This window comes from Tupaia chinensis, unplaced genomic scaffold (genome assembly GCF_000334495.1).
Source record: "Tupaia chinensis unplaced genomic scaffold, TupChi_1.0 Scaffold141014_1, whole genome shotgun sequence".
NCBI classification, from domain to species: Eukaryota; Metazoa; Chordata; class Mammalia; order Scandentia; family Tupaiidae; genus Tupaia; species Tupaia belangeri.
Window position 1 is genome coordinate 117,214 of NW_006200881.1, and position 10,008 is coordinate 127,221.

The window sequence follows — 10,008 nt, forward strand, 5'->3', positions numbered from 1 at the left end:
TCCATTCTCCTCTTGGGATCTTGGGCACACATGCACTCACGCCCGGTGTGAATTTAAGCCACTGGTTCTGGAACTCGAGCTGCGGTCGGCTATAAGGGAGTTCAGGGACATAGCCATTACTCTAACTACTGGTCCCTCTTTTCAGAATTTCTTGAAGAGCTGGAGTTGGTCTGGAGTTGGTAAATTCTTTCAGGTTTTGTTTATCCGAGAACGTTTTTATTTTCTTTTCCCATATGAAGGATAATCTTACTGGGTATAGTATTCTTGGTTGAAATTATTTTTCATTTAACACTTTGAATATATGTTCCCATTCTTTCCTTGCTCACATTGTTTCCAATGAGAGGTCAGATGTTAACTTGATGGGATAACCTTTGTAAATAACCTTACGATTCTCTCTTACCAATTTTAGTATCTTGTCTTTGTGGATTTGGCCAGTCTGGCTATGAAATGACTTGGAGGAGTGTGGCATGGAGAGGATCTTCTCAGATTGGTTCTACTTGGGGGTTCTTTGTAGTTCTTGGGTCTGGATGTTTGAGTGCCTCTGTAGACTTGGAAAGTTTTCTTCTGGGATTCTGTGGAATATATTATCAATTATAATTATTAGTTTCTTCACCTTCTTGGATACCAATTACTTGTATATTTGGGCATTTCATGGTATCTAGTATTTATCGTGTATTATCCTTGGTTTTCTTGGCTGTTTTCTCATTATTTCTGATCATTTTTTCTAGGTGATTGGATTTGTCTTCTACTTCTGAAATTCGATTGTCTGCATGGTCTAGCCTGCTTTTGATACTTTCAAGGGAGATTTTAATTTCCTGTATTATAACCTTCATGTCTCACAGTTCCATTCGGTTCTTTTTTATGGTGTCCAATTTTTGTTTCATATCGTAAGACTTCCTCATCTCTTGGAGCTCAATGTCTCTTTTCTCTTGCATCTTGTAGAATTTTGTTACCATAAATATTCTAAATTCTTTTTCTGACATTTTGGTAATATGGTCTAAATTTTCCCTACTTGGAGACAGATTACATTGTTCCCTTGATGGAGAAGTACTACTTGTTTTTCTCATCCTTGTGGGTCGTCTTTGATTTTTAGTCATTTGGTAGTGTATTCACTTCTGGTTAATTTGTTGGAGAGGGCTTCTGTGACTGTGACCTCGTGTGTTTCCCACACTGTGAAGTAATTTGATGCTATCTTCTCCCTTCTACTAAGTCCTCAAATGTGAGAATCACAGGAGGATTTTTACAATTGGATTTGTAAAGGGGAATTTAAGTATTTTTGCAACCACTATGGTGATGTGCAAAGAATTCTCCAAAACTCCCAATGCTCAGATGGTTAGCTACTATGCACCTAATCATCTCTAGGCAGAGGGTAAGGGTTGAGAGGTAAAACAGGAAAGTAAGGTAAAGAAAAAGAAAGTAGGAAATAGAAATAGAAACAGAGGGCAAAGAAAAAAGAATGAAATTACTAGAAGAAAAATGGAGAAAAGGAAAAAAATCATTTCGCAAAAAATAAAATTGGGATGAAGATAGAAAACTGCGTGCAGTGCGAAGGCCAAAAACAAAGTTGGAGATGCCTAGTAGCTTTCTGTCCTAGGTGAGAAAAAAGACAGAGATTAACAAGAGAAAGGGCCAAGGAGGGCAGGGAGCTGTTTTTCAAAAAGAGAAAAACAAGTTAGAAGGGGCAGAGGAGAGCAAGAGGGAGCAAAGCAGCTATCCTACCCGCTGGTGCTGGGTCTGGGATGGGGAACACTAACTGAGGGAGACTTCACAGCCATGAAATTGAACCCCAAGGTCAAAAACAGGCAAAGGTGGAGATGCCTAGGAGCTTTCTGTCCTGGCTGGTGCTGGGTCTGGACCACTTTTTGTATTTTTAATCTTTGCTGTTCTGACAGGGGTTAGGTGGTATCTCATTGTGGTTTTAATTTGTATCTCCCTTCTGATGAAGGATATTGACCATTTCTTCATATGCTTTTTGGCTGTTGGTGGAACAGAATCTTGAAAGCACCTGTGCCTCTGCCTCCTCACTGATTGCAGGGAGGTAGCAACTGTTGTATTTTTTTTTTAAATTTAAAGTTAAATTTTTTTCCCTTATTCATGGTAGAGTCATGAGAGAGAGAGAGAGAGAGAGAGAGAGAGCGAGAGAGAGAGAGAAACGAGTACTGCCCACATGCTCTGATTCTCTTCCTCCAGGAAGCCTGGGCACCCATGTGCATCCCAAACAGATCAGATGGGGGATTCAGACTGTGATCAGATCAGCTGCTGTTGAGCAGCCTGTTACAACTGCTTCACAGGACTGGAACAGGACTTTAACCCTTTAAAGACTGTCATAAAGATGTAGAGACTCAAGAAATTATCTGTAGTGGTGACAACGGTAGTGGCAAAAGTCCAGAAGCTTGGGGGTGGTGGTGCAAACTTTGCTCATTAACAGTATCCTAACCAGCATGTTCCTGTGGTGTGGCCTTAGCAATGCTCTCAGCTACCTGGCCTCTGATGGATCCTCCATGCTTTCTAAGCAGATTCTTTCATCTTTTTGGTGAGTATGTGAGTTGAGTGTTACCCTAACAAATGATTGTGCTGCTTAAGTTAACTAAAATTGGGTTCTATTGCTTTCAAAAAAGAATCCTATTATGTAATAGATACTATATATAAGTACATTTCATAGTCTGTTGTAGAAATTAACATTATATTGTAACCATAGTTTTGGACTTGTACATCTCAGAGCAGTATGGTATCAGGCCAGTGTTTTTAAAACTGTAGCAATCCAATTAATGGATTCTATATTCAATTTAGTAGGTCACAGCCAGAATTTCATTATTATTATTATTTTATATTACATTTAATCACATATATCTTTACAGTGTATAACATTTCTTTTTCCAGCATGATTACCATGCATATCAGTCAAGATGAAGACATTAGTATCATCATCAAATAGCTTTTCATTTTTTAAGATTATTATTATTATTGCTTTATTCTCATTGTCATTATTTTTAAACATTCAATCACTATACATCATTTAGCTTGTAAATAGAATTTATCTAACATGAAATACTTCTCAAACCAGTCAAGGATACTATACGTGTTATCAACAAGTAATAAAGCATTACTGTGTCTCACAGATGTCATGCCTCTCCATTTTTTCTCCTGCTATCCTTCTCTATACTCTTCTCTTCACCCCACACCCTGGTTCACATTATCTTCAGTGTCTATCACTATTTTCACTGCTTTTATGCCCTCCAATATTTCAATCTCTACCATAGAGTATGGATAGTTGGTATATATTGAGTGGATACATATAATATCTTTCTTTCATTGTGGATACATACAATATCTTCCATATTCAGCCACTTTCTATCAAATGCCAGGGTGTGTTTTTTTTTATTGCTGAATAGTATTCCCTAGAGTATATGTGATACACTTTTTCAATTTATCTGTTTGTGGACATTTGAGTTGGTTCCATGTCTTAGCAATTGTGAATAATGCTGCAGTAAACATGGATGTGCAAGTACTTTTTCAACTGAGCATTCTCCTGTCTTTTGGGTAGATACCCAGAAGTGGGACTGCTGGATCAAATGGTAGTTCTATTTGTAGATCTTTGAGGAACTTCCATAAGAACAATGTAGAGAACAACCACAGTACAACTATAATTTTTAATGAACTAGAATTAGCATATCTCCAAAACCCAAAAATAATGCAACGTAATCTTAAAAAATCAGAAACCAATGTTTTCTGAACTTCGTGTCTTGGTTACATGTATCCAATGGATGCATTGGTGTGATATAAAAGTGAGCTGCAGAGCCTCACTTCCTCTTAGGATATAGAAAATGGCTGGAAAGTGTCACTCCCACTCTAACAAGAAAAAGCTGAATAATCTACAAAATCTAAACCTTTCTGCTCATCAGAGAGGTGAGGTTGTAAGGTAATCAGGTGAAACAAATTACAAAGGGCAAAAAGCTCCTCTGAAATAGATGGGACCCATGAGCTGATTCACTTTGCACAGAGGATGACGGGAGGTAATTTGATTTTAAAAGATAAGCAAAACCAAGAAAAGGACATCCTATGACAAGGTGGCGTGGAGACATTTAAATACCCTTAGCTGTCATTGGAAACCATATTGCTATGAGCTATTCATAGCATTCAGTAATGTTCTAGTTCTTTCTGTTGTAAGTAATAAAAATACCTAAGTCTGGGTAATTCATAAAAATGAAGACTTATTGATCTCACAGTTTGGAGGTTCAAGGTTGAGGGGCTGCATCTGGGGAGGGTCTTCTTGCTACATCACAACATGATGGATGGAGGAAGGTGTGGAAAGTGGAACATGCTCTGTCTATCCCATTAGCTCAGAACTCATTCATGGGGATCTCACTCTGATGCCTAGTCACCTGCCTAGGGCCCATCTTTCAACATCATAACTAGATTAAGTTTATTTTTAATAACTTTGCAACATAACCAAATTCCAACACATGTATTTTGTGGGGACATGTTTAAACTATAGCAAGTAAGGGGGTATCTTTCAATCAAAATAATATTATTGACAGTTTATCTTAAAATAAAACTTATAAACAGACAACAAATGTTTTCCTTGGTACAGAACAGCTATGTTTGTGAAACATTGTTTATAGTAAAAAATTAGTCAATTAAATTAATTTTCTTGCATCATTGTTACTTAGCAATGCTTTATATAAATTTCTTACTTATCTTCAATTGATCATTAAGCTTAAAGTTTTGGTTACCTTCATAGTCCAAATCAATTAATCATTAAAGTATCAGGGATGTTTTGACTATAAAGATTTTTTCCCTATAAAGCAAGAAACATTTCTAAAGTCAATCATAATCTTTTAAATTATTTTACAAAATAAAGAACACCAATTTCCACATTTAAAAAATTCTAAGTGGAATGTTGTTGGATAATAACATGTGTATTCTAAATAATAAATACACTCTATAACAATTTTTCAAAAAAATAATTTGTAGGACTTTTTAAAATACTGATTTTATTGCAGTACAAAATAATTATTACAAGCCTATAAACAATACTTATTGTTTTCCTACATAAAATTTCTTCTAGAGTAAAATATTGATGATGATATAGTAGATTACAGTATAGATGATAGTAGAATTATAATATAACCAATAAAATTACTTGGCAAAGGCCAAAAATACCCCTCCAAAGAGCGATGAGGCCAATGAATTGATTCACTTTGGGCAGAGCATGAGAGGACAATAAGAAAATTCAATTTTAAAGGACAAAGAACAAAGAAAGGGACATCTTATGACAATGTGAAGTTAGTGGAAGCATTTAAATACCCTTGCCTGTCCTTGGAAACCATGCTGCTATGAGGTCTTTAGAATTAAATACCTAAACAACTTAATTCATGGCAAGATAGAACATACTGTCTTCAGTTGTTCTCTTCCTGCTTATCTCCTCTATTTGGTAAACCCATTGTTGCCATCATTTCTTCCCCAGATGTGATTTTTCTCTTCCTCCAGTAGCTGTATTATTAGATGGCTACTCAGTCTTTTTCTTTTTTTATATATTAATTATTTATTTTGCATTCATTCACTGGACATAAGCAGAGCATACAAGATGCAGTTTCCCATCCAGAATACATTATATAGTGGCTTAGTCATACATGTAATCATCACAAATAATTTTCCATTTCTTGTTTCATATTATACACACACACACACACACACACACACACACACATATAATTTCCCTCCCCCCATTTCTCACCCTTTGCTACATCCCACCCTCCTCACACTCTATCTCTCTGTTATCTGCAGTTGCTTTCCATTCTTTTCTTTCCTCCCACATTTTATTGGGTAACAAAGTATCTTAATTGATCTAACTACTTTCAATAGCAAGTTCAGCTGATAGATCAATATCTGTGAACAAATGTTTGACTTCAGGCATGAAACTGTGAGTAGAATGAATATACTATAAAATAGCACCTAGCCGAGGCTATATAGCTTACTGGTGTTGCTTCTCCTTGACCACAGGAAAAAGCCTCAATTTTCTAACAGTTTACAAGGCTCCTCTTCTGCCTGACCTCTGTGTTCAGGTGACCTCTACAATCTATACTCTGACATACTGGACTTCTCTGTCTTGAATAGGTCATGTTCATTTCCTCCCAAACCTTCTTAACTGGGTCTGGCGAAAAGAGGCTGCATGGTCAAGGAAGTCTGGGAAATGTGTGTATCATCAAGGCCCCTTTCAGTTTCATAATCCAAGATAAGCAAATGAAAACCTCTAAAAAATTCCTTGGCTTAATATTGTCTAATCCTGGGCCCAGCAGATGGTAAAGTGGTTACATCACTGGACTCTCACGTGTTTGACCACGGTTTGAGTCCTGGATCTGGTGGTTTGAAAATCATGCCAGACACGTGTGCATATGTGTCCAAGATTCTGGGAGGAGAGTGAAGGAGAAGGGATTGTGGGATGACCATCTCCCCTGGGGTGGGGAGTGATTTCTTACTTTCCCTCTCACTGTCTCTGTTTCTCTCTGGTGAGCACATGCACCCTCAGGCAAAACTTTTAATAAACATTTTAAAAATTAAAAAAAATACATTGTCTAATCCCAAATTTCCCAAACTTCTTTTTGCCACATGTCTTTTTCTTTATATTATCTATTCTATTCCACAGGCTGGATTTTATTGTATTTACTCTGGGAAAAGGCAATCACAGCAGTCTGTCCTCCATGGTTTCATGAATTCTGGCACAACTGTGGGCTCCATTCCATTTCACAGGAGATGCTAGTAAGGCAGAGATCTGGTGTCTAGTGAACTCTTGACTTATATCTTCTCCTCTTTCTCTGGACACCCTGGACATGCTCATGCCTCTTAGTCCTGAGAAGGAACTCCAGGTTATGTTAAACAAAGAGTGTGTATACTCTTGGGCAGTGAGACTAGAGAGGAAGGAGTGATTCTCCAGACATAATGCAGGCATATTTGGTAGATGTAGTGACAAATTTGATATTGAGAAAAAGGAGAAAGTGGAATTCAAAATTACTTTGGGAGTGAGTCTATCAGCCAAAAAAGAAAGTAGAGAGAGGGGTCAGGTAAATTATTGTGCATCAGTTATGCTAGGAAGTGTTTAAAGTGCTGGAGATAGAGCAGTGAACAAAGAAATTTTTTTTTTGGTCTATTTTTACCAGTTGGAATTATGGTGCTGTAAAATATCCAGCTGGAGTTACCTGGAAATTTAAGAATGGCCTCAAGTTGACAGAATTAGATGAGCAAATGCATTAAAAATTATCTTTGTAAACATACTTCCTTTGTTTGTTTCTAAGGTAAATTATTTTTATTTTTATTATATTTTATTTATTTTACACATGCAACCACTATACATCACTACAGCTTGTAAAGTGAATTTACCCAACATGAATATATTTCACACCAGTCCACTTGATACCATACATGTCATCATCAACAGATAATTATCCATTTCTGGGTGCCATAAATCTCTTCTATATTTTCTCCTTGATTCCTTTCTTCTCACTCCTCCCTTCTCCCATTCTCTTCCCATACTGTCTCCACTACCCATAACTATTTTCCATACTTCTATATCCTCTAATATTTCAGTTTCCACAATAGAGTGTGAACAGTTGGTATATATTAAGTGGACACATACAATGACACTTTTTTATGACCTAAATAGCTTCACTTGGCAGTAAATCTTCCAAGTCATTCACTTTCTACCATATACCAGGGTCTTCTTGTTTTTTTTTTAATGGCTGAATAATATTCCATGGAGTATGTGTACCACACTTTTTCAATCCATTTGTCTGTTCATGGACATTCCGGTTGGTTCCATGTCTTAGTAACTGGAAATAATGCCACAGAAAACATAGATGTGCAAGCGCGTTTCCTACTAAGCATCCTCCTATCCTTTGGGTAGATACCCTGGAGTGGAATTGCTGGATCATATGGTAGTTCTATTTGCAGATTTTTGAGGAACCTTCTTTTTTTTTTTTTTTGGAGAGATTTTCACTGTAGGGTGCGTGTGCTCGCCAGACAGACAGAGAGAGACATAGAGACAGAAAGCGAGAAATCACCCCCCCAGAGGGGATGGGCATGCCGCAATCCCTTCTCCTCCATGCTCCTCTCGGGATCTTGGGCACGCACGCACACGCGCCCGGCGTGAGTTTTAAGCCACCGGGTCCGGGACGCGAACCGCAGTCGACTACGTGGGAGTCCAGTGACATAGTCATTACGCTAACTGCTTGTCCCAGGAACCTTCTTAATATTCTCCACATTCCCAACAACAGAGGGGAGAGCTCCCTTTTCACCACAGCCCCACCAGCACTTATTCTTTTTTGGTTTTTAAATCTTAATCTTAGTGACTAGGGTTAGGTGATATCTCATTAATTTTGATTTGCATGTCTGTTATGATAACAGACATTGAACATTTTTTCAATTTTTGGGGGAGGGGTAAGCCTCTTGAGTTACCTGTGTATTCTGGTTATCAGTCCTTATCTGAGACACAGTTTACAAGAATATTCTCCTATTCTGATGGTTTTTGGCTCACACTAATTACTGTGTCTTTTGCTGTGCAGAAACTTTTTTCTTTTATTTTCTTTCTTTCTCTCTCTCTCTTTTTTTTTTTTTGGAGAGGTTTTCACTAAAAACAGAGAGAGACAGAAAGACAGAAAGTGAGAAATCACCCCCAGGTAGGATGTCTGGGCTGCAATCCCATCTCTTCCATTCTCCTCTCAGGATCTTGGGCTCACACACACATGCCTGGTGTGAGTTTAAGCCACCAGGTCTGGGACTCAAACTGTGGTCAACTACATGGGAATCCAGCGACACAGCCATTATGCCAACTGCAGGTGCTTGCAGAAACTTCTTAATCTGGTGCAATCCCACTTGTCTATTTTTGGGATTATGGCCTGTACTTTGAAGGTTTTATTTAAGACGTCTTTGCCTACTCCAATGTGTCCCAGAGTTTCCCCAAAGTTTTCTACCAGTAGTTTTATATTTTGAGGTCTTAAATTTAGATCTTTGGTCCACTTTGAGTTGATTTTTGTTAATGGTGAGAGATAGGGTCCAGATTAATCTTTCTGCAGGTGGATAGCCAGTTTGTTCAACATTATTTTCTAAAGAGATTTTCTTTTTCCCACAGGATTGGCTGGTGATTTTGGTCAAAATCACTTGACTGTACATTTTGGGATTTATTTCTGGGGTCTCTATTCTGTTCAATTGGCCCACCTGTCTTTTTGTACCAATACCTTGCTCTTTTGATTACCACAGCTTTGTAATATATTTTGGGGTCAGGGAGAGAGTTGCCTCCTACTCCACTCTTCTTGTGTATGATTGCTTTGGCAATACAGGATCTTTTATGAATCCAGACAAATTCTATGATTGTTTTATCTAGGTCTATGAAAAGTGACTCTGGTAATTTAATTCTATTTTTTAAAATGACATTTCTTCTTTCTTTTTTCCCCATAGTTTTTCTTGTAGAGATCTTTGACTTCTTTGGCTAGGTTTATTCCTAGGTATCTTATACTTTTTCTAACTATGGTAAATGGGATTACTATTTTCAGTGCTACCTCAGTCTGTTTGTTGTTGGTATATAGAAATGCTGTAAATTTTTGAATGTTGATTTTGTATACTGCCACTTTGCTGTATTCATTTATCACTTCTAGGAGTTTTTTCATGGGTCTTCTATGTATACAATCCTGTCATCTGCAAATAGAGAAAATTTCACCTCTCCTTTCCTATTGAAATGCCTTTAACTTAATTCCCCTTTTTGATTCCATTGACTAGGACTTCTATCACTATATGGACAAGGAGTAGAGAAAGTGGGCAGAATTCCCTTTTAGCAGTTTTTAGTGGAAAAGCTGTCAGCTTTTTCTCACTTAGTATGATGTTAGCTACGGGTTTTTCAGAGATGGCTTTATTTTTCAGAGAGATACATGTTTTTAAAGAATTATTTTATTTAACTTTATTTATTTACTTATTTTTTTGACCAGACCCCAGTCAGAATGACTAAGATTAAAAAAAAAA